This window comes from Pangasianodon hypophthalmus, chromosome 12, assembly GCF_027358585.1.
Source record: "Pangasianodon hypophthalmus isolate fPanHyp1 chromosome 12, fPanHyp1.pri, whole genome shotgun sequence".
NCBI classification, from domain to species: domain Eukaryota; kingdom Metazoa; phylum Chordata; class Actinopteri; order Siluriformes; family Pangasiidae; genus Pangasianodon; species Pangasianodon hypophthalmus.
In genome coordinates this window covers 4,669,160-4,682,501 of record NC_069721.1, presented here as the reverse complement: position 1 = coordinate 4,682,501, position 13,342 = coordinate 4,669,160, and the positions used below count along the sequence as shown (strand labels likewise).

Genomic DNA, 13,342 nt, shown 5'->3' with positions numbered 1-13,342 from the left:
TTATTACAGTTTTCACCTGAAGTCTGTTTTGTTGAATCTATCCACTGTCCACTGATGGAGACTTGAGTGCAGAACTGCTCGCGGCAACCGCAGCCCCGAAGCCACCACAGTCCATCTGCCAATATGAACCGCAGTCCAAAGCCATCTCCAATAAGGTAAAGAATGATTGTTTTTGGAACAGCAAAAGGACACAAAGTAAATGTAGCCTTGTAGGTCTCAAATACAGCCTGTTTCCCCCACTTAACACAAACATGATATCTGGTGTTGTATTCACGGAAAATCTTAAGAATAAAAGTGGATCCTAAGTGGCATATTATAAGAAACAAACAAAAAAAGTGGCCTACTCAAAAAATGTGCCTATTTATCCTTTTTTCAGTCCAAGAGTAATTTACAAAGCAATTTGTTGCAATAGTTGATTTTTTTATACCCTGAACAAATAACCTGGAAGATAAGTAGAAAATTATCAAAAAAAACCCAAACAATGTATTAAGTAGTGGCCTTAGCAAAAGTGTATTAAGTCATTGGGAAAAACCCGTTTGGAAAATGGAGTTCTGGTCTGGAATGCTTGTTTGTGTTTGGATGCACCTCCTGTCAGTCATTTTATAGACACTATATGGACCACTGAAGATCCTGGGAGCGGAGCTTCATGAACATGGGCGGTAATCATTCAAATTAATTTGTTCGAACCGACCTAATCATTAAAGACCTAAAAAAAAAAAAAAAAAAGACTTATAAGCTACTGCACCTTTAAGCATGAAAATCAGGTGACCTGAAAACCTTGAGATGTTCCAGCACATTCCTACATCACTATATAAATGGCTATTGCTGGGAATTAATGTTACAATTGATGTTTTTGAAATAATTAATGGCAACAACCTAAAAAGTCTGTCTCAGCTGTGAGGTTATTGCACCGATGGTGGACTTAGTGAGGGAGACAGTCACCTCACATACATTTATAACTTTGTAGAGCAGCGGGTCCCAAGGAGTTAAGAATCCCTATAGTTGCATGATTCAAACATACATCCTTCAAATATTTCTAATTAGGCATAATTTTGTGATTACAGTCCAGTCTTTCGATATATCCTGTAGATTTAGGTTATGTCAGCCATGTATAGCTAGCATTCATGGTGAACATTATAAACATTTATATATTATAATATTAAAATTTCTCTCAGAAATCCTGTTAGGTTAGCTCATCTTACCTAGAGGCTGATGCTAGCAGTGTATGTAATCAGAGGTATCAGGTTTATATGGGCTAGCAGGGCTAACAGCCCCTAGATTTTGAGCTCCATTAGCGCTGATATTTTTACTGCTGACACATCAGTAATATCAGCGGTGATTTAGAAGGCACATGTGAAATCGTGAAATACTGTCGTGGGTGTAATGGATGCAAACAATGTGGATAATTTACTCTATAATCCATTTCCCCCAAAAATGACTTTGGAAACTATATCTAGATAGACTAACCACACATTGTCCAATCAAAGTACAAAGTACAAAAAAATGTACAGATGACCGGACTGTAAGTTTTTTGTTTGAATGAAATGGTTACAAATGTTCAGTTAATCAGAAACATGCCATGAACTCAACAGAGCATGATGGACTTATTGTGAAACAATAAAAAAAAAATACTAATGCAGCTGCCTATATATGCCTTTCAGTGTGTGTGTGTGTGTGTGTGTGTGTGTGTGTGTGTGGTAGTTTGCCCCATGAGACCTCCTGTTATAATGCATTGCTCTAGGGTTTCTCAGCACCTGAAAATCACTCGCTTACTGTGGATGGTACCACAAAGAAACTATAAGGACGGCTGTGGATGTTCTTCCTTAGATAGCCTTAGGACTGCAGTGGCTAAGAACCGTTTGCACTCAAGTCTCCATCATTGAACAGTTAATAACCTCAGGTTGATACAATTGACTTTATGTTAAAACTATAATGAATTCAGAAATGACACTGATGCTCATACTCATAAGTATGCTCATGTGGGGATCTGTGTTTTCTTGTTGGTGGTTACCTGCACTGATAATCAGTGTGGGGATCATGTGATCTGCATTGTGTGGCTGCTTGTCTTGGGTCACATGAGGCATGTCACATGACACATTAGGAGATTATAAAGTTTGGCTTGTGGAGTTCACACTCTCTTGCTGCTGCCATTTGCCATTGCAACTAGACTCCCGTCATACAGGTAATGGAGTGACTAGACTGTGTTTTAATTGATATAGGAACTGAATTCTCATGTTCTGTTTTAACTTTATCAGGGTGACTGCTAGAACAATGTGTTCCACTCTTCATGAAGGACACAGGTGACTGCGTGGCATTTGAAGGACTTGTGGCCTCCTATTGAGTTGCTGGGCTGCAGACTCTCTGGTAGTTTGTCTTATGTGATTTAGTTTTTTAAATTGTTTTATATTGGTATTTAAAATGTGTTGATTATGTACTTGTATTTGTAGCACTGGAGTGCCCCATTTTATCTTCCTGGGTTATTGTGCTGCGGGGAGTATTGAACACTCTTGCAAAGTAGGCCAATACTTCTTGTATATGTTGGTTTTATGTGTGCTGGTGAATGAAATTGGGGATTAATGTGCATTATTTCTTTTTAAAGGGACCAGGCCAGCCACTGTTTTATTGTCAGTGTACAAGTCTTTTTTTTTAGTTTGTTTGTTGGTTGTTTTGTTTGCCTTTGGCTTTGTCCTTTTTTTTTGGTCCTTGGCCTAGTGTAACCCTGCCTTGACCAAGCCAGCGCGGTGGTCATTGTGTTGGGAGCTGGCTGTTCTCCTCTTTTTGTCTCTGTATAGGTTCTCTGTACAAGGCCGGATCTGCACCTCACTACTGCTCCTTTCAGTTGGGGGCTGCACTGAGGGGACACTATTTTGGTGTGTACTGGTAACATGCAACATGGTGTGGTATTTTGTAGTGGTAATTACTGACCTTGTGTGTGCAGTGTTTGCTATGTTGCATGCTTGTATGGTGTTGGGTTTGTTGTGTCTGTCTCTCTCACCAGGGCCTCCTAGGAGAGGAGCTGTGGGTGCCGTGCCGACCCGACCTTATTAGTTTGAGAAGCTCCAGCCAGTTTCCCTTCGTCTCTTTTTCACATTAGCAATTGTACCTATTTAAAATTGTAATAAATTTGAGCTTGTGTACATGCCTTGTGTAAACTGTTTCTTTGCGGGCAGGGTCTAGAATCAGCCACACTATAGAGAGAATGGGTTTCCCCCGCCCATTTTAGGGGGTGGCGTAGTCAGACAGTAAAGTACATGTAGGTATTCTGCGCGTCAGGTACCACACTCATAAGCTCATAAGTTCCTGTTTACACAATTGCACTTTTTGACTCTATAGTATACGCTTATAGAAGAGAATATTATTTATAATCACACTATCCGGTGTCACCCAGATGAGGCTGGGTTTCCTCTGGAGTCTGGTTCCTCTCAAGGTTTCCCCCCCATGTCGTCTCAGGGAGTTCTTCCTTGCCACCACTGCCTTTGGCTTGCTCTTGCTCTTAATTTATATTCGGTATGCAAATATTTGACAATGTCCATTGTTAAAATTGCTATACAAATAAAATTTAATTGAATTATTAGTTGAACTGTCAAGCCATTGACAGTTATTATATCCTCCCATCTAATATCACCACCAGCTGTCATTGTGTATAATGAACATTTATCAATATAAGAAAAACTCTCTCACTAATCAGTAATAGGTCAGTTCATGTGTTCTTGAAAACACACCAGAATGTATCAATGCCAGTGAGTTCCTTCTTAAGACTTACATATATGGACTCAAATTACACATCATTACCCTCCTTAGGCCACACACATTTTTAAATGTTCACAAAGCCATGTTCACATAGGCTGTAGTCTGCTAGATAAGAGGGCTGTATAAATCAATACTCTAGTTTAATTAAAATGTTCTCATTAGCACACAGCATTACGTACGCAGACCTATTTATATTAGCATTTTGATTTTTTCATGTATGAACTGAGCCACATATTCATTTTTATTTTTTATATAATATAATATAACATTGTGCTGTTGTAATATGACATTTTAGGAATGGTATAAAGCCAGTTCATTTATTAAATACTTCATCATCCATACCACAGTGGTCAACCCCACCCTTCCTCTGACCCTGAGCAAAAGTTCCTTTCAGCTGTTTTAAGAAAAAACTGTTACTTAGGAAAACTCTTAGTGGTAAGATAAGACTTTATGTAACTACACTCCTGGTCATTGAATCAGGTATGAAAATGCCAAAATGTGCTGGACCCTGGTGCTCTGTGATTGCAGGTTATGGTTCTGTCCCAAACTAAATATCACTTAACCAACATCACTTCACATGGCAGACTTGCTCGCTTTTGGGCCAGTGTGGTTCAGCATTGGGTAAGAGGAAGGAGGCCTGAGGTTAGAATCTGCTTGACTAGGCAGTCCAGCCAGGGCCAGAAGAGGGCAAAAAGTGAGGAAGAAGATGATGGCTAAGAGAATATCTCTACTGAGAAGTCAGAAAGAGAAAAGTGAGAAGTTCACTAAGTGAAATAAGCCTTAATAACACATTCGCTGGCCTCTGCGCCAAATTCATGCAGCTCCCACGCTCTGAGCAAACAGTCTGGGAACTGGAGGTAAAAAGCATCTATTGATATACTGTAACAAGGGGCTAAGTGTGCTCTTTCCTGTGCACAGTAGCTCAATGGAAAGAGAAAGAGAGAAAAAATGAGATATCTGGAAATGAATGAGGCACAGTGCAATGTATTATAGTAATCTGTGCTTCTTGGTAGTAGATACATTGTTTAGGGAATGAAACATCAGCAGTTATATATAACAAATGTGTTTGGAATGGTAAGCAAAGATGATCAAATCAGTGGCGGAGTAAGGCAGCTCATAAAAACCTCTGCACCCGCGGACTGAATTGCTCAGTTTCCTCTCTGGAAATTCTGACCATCTTCTCCACCCCTGCTCTTGCAAACTTCTGCGTTTCTTGGAGCTGGTGAGCCAACATGTCTGTTTCGTCTGTGCTGAATGCATTTGCTCGATAGGAAGCACCAGCCTATAAAAATGCATCAGGTCCCCCATCACTATTACTGCATGTGGCAGTGATCTTTTTGTCTGAGTGGATTTACGGTAAAAGCAGGCGGTTCCAAGCAGAAGGACAAAAATGGGTTTTGAGGTCACAGCTGTTGATGAGTAAGAACATGGGAGAAAGAAAAGCAGAAAGCTTTATGCCTTGAGCCTCACACGTTAAATGAGCTGCTTTTGTTAAAAACCCTCTTAGCACCTCTGTTGTGTCCTTATGACCAGGATCTCTCATCTGAACATGAACATTCATAACCTACCTTTCACAACCTAATATCAAGCACCAGCATCAAATCTGCACTAAATTTGCATGAAAACACACACTTGTTTTTCTAAAATGGAGTAAAATGGACATTTCCTGTGTATATGCCGTTGCTGTTTAGAACATCAAATGTCTGTAAATGTTTTTACTCATGCACCCTGCAATCTTTGGCAAGCAGAACTGGATAACTGCTTGTGTGAGCCTGTTGTAAACATCAATTAACATTCTGCAAACATAAGCTGAAAATTTCTGCACTCTACAAGTGCAAGCCTTATCTATTCTGTCCAGGGTAGTATTATAGTAAATGGTGTTTTATTCTTATGTATTCTGATAATTCAGATAACACAATCTGGTAAGTGTGAAAGATTTCTTTCCTCGTTTAAAGAGATATGAAGAAATTTCCTGGCATGAACACACTAATTTATTGGCTTTAATTTGTAGATTTGTATGATCACAGTGACACACTTTCTGTCTGATCAATCTTTACCAAACATGGGTCAGCTTGTGCAGTGTAGAGTGTACATTAGATGCACATATTTTGGCTTAGTGAGAAAAATATCTGAACTTGGTTTCAAGATGACCAAGTCTGCTCTCCTTCTCACTCCATCTCATGCTCCTCCCTTCGATAAGAAGCTTCTTTCAAAGCTGAGCAGAAGCTTTAAAAGATCCCACTGCTGTTTGGCTTTGCTACTGATAACGACACATGAAAGGAACTAATCTGCTAATGGATGTCCCTGGTTCATGCAGAGCAGCCTCAGCAGAGATATCTGATTACTGCAATCCTTTCCTTACATGGTGTAAAATTATTATTATTATTATTTTTATTATTATTGTGGATCGACAAATTGCCAGAGCTTTTGTTAGAATGTGGAATTTCTACCGACAACAAGTATACAAAATGCCTGTTTTTTTAATCATCCCAGATCACAGTGAGCATACAAATTCACATGCAGATTCTTTTTAGCTTTATAAAAAGACACCATCATACTATTTTTAACTGTTGTCTACTTTGTTTTGTATTAAATGCAGCATTCTTTTAGCCACACCTCTTTGTTTTCAAGGTGTGGCTCACAGTAGGATTCAACTGAGACTTCCTTTGTGGTTCTAATGCAATGACCATCATCTGTTCTACATTACGAAATATTTCCATGTTCCTTCTCTACATTCTCTCGCCGCCCACTTGAATTGAAGTTGCTGAATCGTTGTGTTACATACTGTTTGTTTAACATTTTATTTTAGTTTCATTTTATCTCTTGATCTTTTGAGACAACATGAGCAGCACTTTAACCAGTTGAAGCTCACCATAAGCTGCCTCAGGAGGGAGTATGACCCAAAAAAAAAAAAAAAACTAGCTTGTTCTAAGATCTTAGTCTTTCAGCAGTTGCCTTCTCCCAGAAAAGAGAAATAAAGAAAAGTCTTGACCACAGCCCAGGCAGAGACGCTATAGATCTTCACAAGCTTTTGTTGACAGGTCTAATTAACACATCCAGGATTCCAGTAACTCTAACCCCTATAAATTCATTTATACAGTCCATCCCCCTTAACTCTCAGCTGATCTGAGATCAGATTTCCCCTTGGCACTTTCCATGATCTAGTACATTAAGGGCAGAATACCTCAACCTTAAATGCAGACCAGGGCAGGACACATCTAGAAGCTCAACATATGCAACAACCCGCCTGTCAGCGTATTCTCTTCCAGTTTTGCCACACATATTACCCACAAGGCCCAGGCGGTCTGGCACTGGGAATGAGAGAGGGAGTGGGAGAAGACGAGAGGAAGGAGGGTTGGGGGTGGAAGGAGGAGGAAGAGTTGTTAGAGGAGGGGGGAAGAGGCAGTTGCCACGTTTGCATCAAGACTGAGCAAAAATCTGTTTGAGCACTGCAACAGCACTAAGCAAGTATGGTTCAAGAAATATTCCCCCAACCCGCCAAACAGCCCTACACACACCCACACACACACACACCCACACACACGGCTAAGGAAAAGAAGTCTGCTTCAGTGCAAGGCCCGTTTACTTAGTAAAAGTAAGTGAACTATCCTGCTCGCTGGCCAGATTTTTCCACCCTCAAGTATGCAGCAGAATTTTCAGTCTCTGAAATTTTTCAGTCACATCCTTGGAATTCAGGTTTAGGCTTCCTGACACTGAAATATTACATATCAGGGAAAAGGAATTTTTCTGATATAGATTTTATGCAAACATTGCAAAAGTTTCGATTGCAAACATTCACAGGGTTTATAAGATAGATAATGTTCAACATCTTCATTAAAGTTTTTCTTGTGCAGACAGAGCAGTGATGTGTGTAAAAATATTTTCCTACTTGCACAGAGGGCCACCCAAACATAAGGAAAATAATCTAAGCACCGCAACTAACACGACAAAGCATCCTGCATAGTGAGACGCCTCTCTCCCCCTCCCCGCAGCTTCAAATCAGCACTGCTCTTCATGTCCTCGCGATGCTTTGACTATGTTCGAGAACCATCTGTGTTTTTGCACGTCACCTTGGAGACAAGGGCATCCAAACAGAAGGGAAAGCGGGAATGGCGGACAGATGACTCGGTCAGAGAAGTTCAGACGTGAGAGCGGCCTGAAAAACCAAAGCTATCAGCACATTCCATACGGCTTGGGGTTTTTCACAGAGACGAAAGAAATACTGTCGACTTCTCATGGACATGGTCTTGGGCAGTGCATAAACAAAGGATAGGGGAATTTACAGCCCTGGTTATTTGTGCCACCACAGCAAATGAGGAAAGAACCAAAAAGGCTGTAATCTGAAACATAAGGGAGATTTTGGGAAGTTTCTTCGAAGTTTCAAATTATGTTCTTATTGTCAGAAATAGGTCTCTATTTTGGTAATGTTGTAACCACATACCAGCTTTGTCACTTAAAATTCAATTCTATTATAAATGTTACAGCTGTGTTTGGTGATTTACAAAGAAAGTGGAGGAGGTGATGGTATTTGGTGAGGAGAAGCAAAACCAAAATGTCATCCATGATCATATCTTGCTCTCACCCTGGAGTTGGAGTGCTTCCATGTCTTTCTTTTTTCAGCAGTCAGAGACAGGAAAAAAAGAGATGACGACATTTTCTAAAAATTTTCTGACTTCCTTGACTCAGCGTATTTTTCTTCAGTAGAATCGTGGGGCAAGGTAAAGTTAATCTGAGTCATATATAAAAAAAAGACTTTCAAACAGTGATTTTCACTGCACTTCACACTTAATTACATCTATTTATTTGGTCATTTAGGTACATTAGCTCGCTTGGTTTCCAGCATTTACGTTATCATAGTTCACTGTGACCAAGGTGGTTTCCTGTCTTAAAAGGGTTATGATTCTATCAAAAGGCAAAAACAAAACATCTAAACAAAAAGGCCAAACCTCAAGGTAGCAAAATGAGATACAGTGCTTCAAAATCTATCGAAAGTTCCTCACTTGTGCCAAAAAATTTACTGATTTTACAGATTACATTTCCACTTGAGTAGTTAATAAAGAAGACATAATATATAGAAATGATGTGCCTACATGGACTAGTCTGCATTATATCACAGTGCTGGGCAGAAGTTATTGATTCATTTTCTATAACATGTGCTTGTGCTTGTACTTGTATCGTGAGCATTCGACAAGGCGGCCCTAAGAACAGCGAGGGCCAAACTGTCCCGGGCCTTCAGAGAGGCAAAGAGCACACACGCTCAGAGAATCCACAGCCACTTCAAGTCCAGTAGAGACACGGGGCGCATGTGGCAGGGCATCCAGGCCATCACCAACTACAGGACAACATCACCTGCCTGTGACAGTGATGCCTCCCTCCCAGATGCACTGAACGACTTCTACGCTCGGTTTGAGGCACAGAATGGCGTGACGGCGAGGAAGTCCACCCCTCCTCCCAATGACCAGGTGCTGTGTCTAACCATGGCCGATGTGAGGAAGGCTCTACACGGAGTCAATCCGTGGAAGGCTGCTGGACCTGACAACATTCCTGGCAGGGTGCTCAGAGGATGTGCAGCCAAGCTGGCAGATGTTTTCACTGACATCTTCAACACCTCCCTGAGCAGCACCGTTGTTTCGACGTGCTTCAAGGCCACCACCATCATCCCCGTGCCAAAGAAGTCTTCAGTGTCCTGCCTCAATGACTACCGTCCCGTTGCACTTACACCCATCATCATGAAGTGCTTCGACAGGCTTGTCATGAGGCACAATAAGACCCTGCTGCCCCCCTCACTGGACCCCCTGCAATTCGCTTACCGTCCCAACCATTCAACAGATGACGCCATTACCGCCACCCTCCATCTGGCCCTCACCCACCTGGACAATAAAGACACCTATGTTCGAATGCTGTTCATAGACTTCAGCTCAGCATTCAACACAATCATTCCTCAGCACCTGATTGGAAAGCTGAACCTGCTGGGCCTGAACACCTCCCTCTGTGACTGGATCCTGGACTTCCTGACTGGGACCAACACCACCACACTGAGAACCGGGGCCCCACAGGGCTGTGTGCTCAGTCCATTGCTGTTCACTCTGCTGACTCACAAAAGTGTAGCAATGCACAGCTCAAATCACATCATCAAGTTCGCCGATGACACGACCGTGGTGGGTCTCATTAGCAAGAACGACAAGTCAGCATACAGAAATGAGGTGCAGCGGCTAACGGACTGGTGCAGAGCCAACAACTTGTCTCTGAACTTGGATAAAACAAAAGAGATGGTTGTTGACTTCAGAAGAGCACAGAGAGACCACTCTCCGCTGAACATCGGCAGCTCCTCCATGGAGATCGTCAAGAGCACCAAGTTTCTTGGTGTTCACCTGGCGGAGAACCTCACCTGGTCGCTCAACACCAGCTCCATAACGAAGAAAGCCCAGCAGCGTCTCTACTTTCTGCGAAGGCTGAGGAAAGCACATCTCCCACCCCCCATCCTCTCCATGTTCTACAGAGGGACTGTCGAGAGCATCTTGTGCAGCTGCATCACTGCCTGGTTTGGGAATTGCACCATCACTTGTGCACTTTATTGTATAATTTATGTAGTCCCTTGTAGTTCTATGTTGTTCTGTGTTTGTCTTATGTAGCACCTTGGTCCTGGGGAAACGTTGTTTCGTTTCACTATGTACTTGTATATGGGTGAAATGACAATAAACTCCACTTGAACACTTGAACTTGAACATAGTCTAGGCCTCTCGAGATATTCATTTAACATTTATGGAAGGAGACTCCAGTTTCAGCACTTTGTAACAGTCAGTATGTTTTCTGCCATGGTAGAGTGTTCAGAGTGTTCAGTGTTCAGACAGATCGGTTTCCCAGTTTCTCAGTAACGTGGCAAGCTGCATTTTTTTTTGTCTTATTAACGTCAAGAAAAAGGAAGTGAAATTATCTTAAATATAGTCACATTTATCACATTTTATTTCCTATTATAATCTTAATATAACATTAATACAAATATAAGATTGGCAGATCATTTTTTAGCATTTATTTCTAGAAAGAAGCAGAATTATTTGCCAGTAGAATAAGAAAACTGAAAACTTGAAATGAGTAAAAGCATCTGAACAGGCTGAATAATCATATTTTTGTTTTATAATAATCTCATACTAAGAAATATTAGATACATTTGCCCATATTCAAGATATTTTACTTGCTAAGAAATCATTTTTGCAGTGTGGTAAGGGAATGACTTTACAGCTACTTTAACATAAGTGGTAATAGTAACTAACGTGTTTTGCGAACATTCCACAGCATTAAATGCAACTATAAACTGACGGTTGGAAATTGCTGTCATTTAAGAGGAATCAACCACTTTGGGATGTGCTGTTATTGGAAAATAATCAGCTTTCGGGTTGTAAGAGTAACTCTGCTTCATGTTCAGCCGCATCACACCACCCTGTTATTGATTATTTTCCTATAACAGCAGGCCCTGTTGTGTTTTATTGCTTATATCCACTTCTGCTGGCTCTAGAACAATAATTGCTCTAGGTTTCTATTAATATCCATGACTCTTTAATAGTTCCATGGAATTTAATAGTTGTTAATAGCAATTTCTCCAGCGACATGAGGGATGTTTTTGCTTTTCTTTTGTGAACTTTCCCAGATGCTTGCTTGATTTACCAATACTCCCAAATGTATCCTCATCATTTAAAATCACATTGAATCTACAAGAGTGTAGGAGATTCAGTCTTCTATAGCTTTCTCAGAGCAAACAGGACTAATCCAAATCTTGCATTAATCATACTCATATTTAAAGTTCTTTAAATGCTCATACTCATATTTAAAAATCTTTAACCATGAACAGAACATTTACTGATAGAGTGATGCTCATGAATATACAATTTTACAAAACAAAATTAAGGAATACTAAGTCAAGATGATCAGACAAGAGCATCTTCACTTAATATTGCTTAACCTGACTAGGCCGAGATAGAGTTGGTTGGTTAAATTATGTGTGATTACATTAGCTTTTAATATATTTTTTATTTTTTATATATATTATATATTATAGATCTCGATTTGAACACGGACATTGAGGCTATAAACCTTGCCAGTATTTTGCAACTTTAATAATTAATTTAATTGGTTAATAAAATATTTGAGATTTTCTGACTTATTTTTATTTTTGTGAAACTACTTGGTTATTTGATATTAATAGTGGTAATTCATAAACTTCTATTTATGAATTCTTTATTGTCAAATGCACATGTAGTTCAGTGAAATTTCTAATTTGATTCTTTTCATGGATAAATATAAGTAGATATAGAAATTAAAAAGGAGAAAACTATTCATTCATTCATCCATCCATCCATTCATTCATCTTCAGTAACTGCTTTATCTTGGTCAGGGTCGGGTCTATCTGGAGAACACTGGTGAGTCCTGAGAACACTGGATGCAGGGTGAGAATGGGACGCCAGAAAACCACAGGCCACAAAGCCCACACACATTGACACCTACGAGCAATTTAGTGTAACCAATTGACCTGCCTGTTTTTGTGATGTGAGAGGAATCTGGAGAAACTTCACGCAGACAGTAACCCGAGCCTGGAGCTGTGAGACAGCAGTGCTGCCTGCTGTACTAGCCTGTCTACGGACTCTCCTCTGGGGGATAACCTGCAGTGATGTGAGATCAGCCCTCGCAGTTTTCTGGACTATCCTGATCCCCTGCTCTAGTGACTTCCTGTCGTGTCTCCTTTTGACAGACGGCAGCTGGTCAGACCAAGCCAGATTTTTTTTTTAATCAGGGAATATTACTATCATGGAAAATTCAAAATGTCCTACAATTGTTATGATACAGTTAAGCAATATCCAGAAAGCAATAGTGCAATTATACTGAATATCAGCACTGCTGTGATTCAGCCACAAGGCTGCAGTGCTGCAGGTAATCACAGCTGTGCTGATATTCAGTATAGCCGTGTAATTGCGAGTGCAATATTGCTTTTATACAACAGTTTTATAAATAAAAAATTAATATTGAGTAACTGACATTTTGGACACAATATGGCAAATAATTTGTTTATTTTTTAACTAAAGTACTGTAGATTGCCAGGAAGCCACACTCCCTGAAAGCGCATTGGCTAGCTGGCTAGCTATCTCACATTGATTTGTACAATCCTGTTAAAGGTGCATCCGGTGAAATTGGCTTCTCTTCTTCTTTTTATCTTCACCTGGTGGGATTTTATATTTTAGGTTAGAAGTTATATTCATGAAAAATGTATCATTTGCCATATGTGATGATAACACTACGTAGTAGCGTTACAGTGGGACTCTTGCTAGAATTGGAATTTTATGTGGTGAACAGACAAGTGGAGTGATACAAACAGTGAAACCTCCTTGCTTGGAATGCAAAATTTTCTGCCGCATTTACAAAAGTTTCAGAAATGCTGAGTTTCTTCATACTCATGTGCGTATGTTGGTTACCTGCAAACCACATTCCCGACACAGCTCATTTGCATGTAGTGACGCCCATAAAAGTCCATATAAGTTCAAGTGTACAGACAGCTGGGGGCACGAAATGAACGATCAGGGTAAAGGCTGAAAGGCAGAGGTGG

At 40.4% G+C, this 13,342-nt stretch overlaps 1 long non-coding RNA gene across 2 annotated transcripts; it reads left to right on the top strand.

The window, feature by feature from the left end:
• Positions 1-1,712: 1,712 nt before the first annotated feature.
• LOC117597441 (uncharacterized) lies at positions 1,713-3,139 on the top strand. Of its 2 annotated transcripts, XR_008303031.1 has the most exons (3): positions 1,730-2,182; positions 2,256-2,364; positions 2,448-3,139. It is a non-coding gene; the product is annotated as an uncharacterized LOC117597441 (long non-coding RNA). The 2 variants fall into 2 exon arrangements; XR_008303029.1 differs by having other exon boundaries at positions 1,713-2,182; positions 2,256-3,139.
• The last annotated feature ends 10,203 nt before the right edge of the window (positions 3,140-13,342 follow it).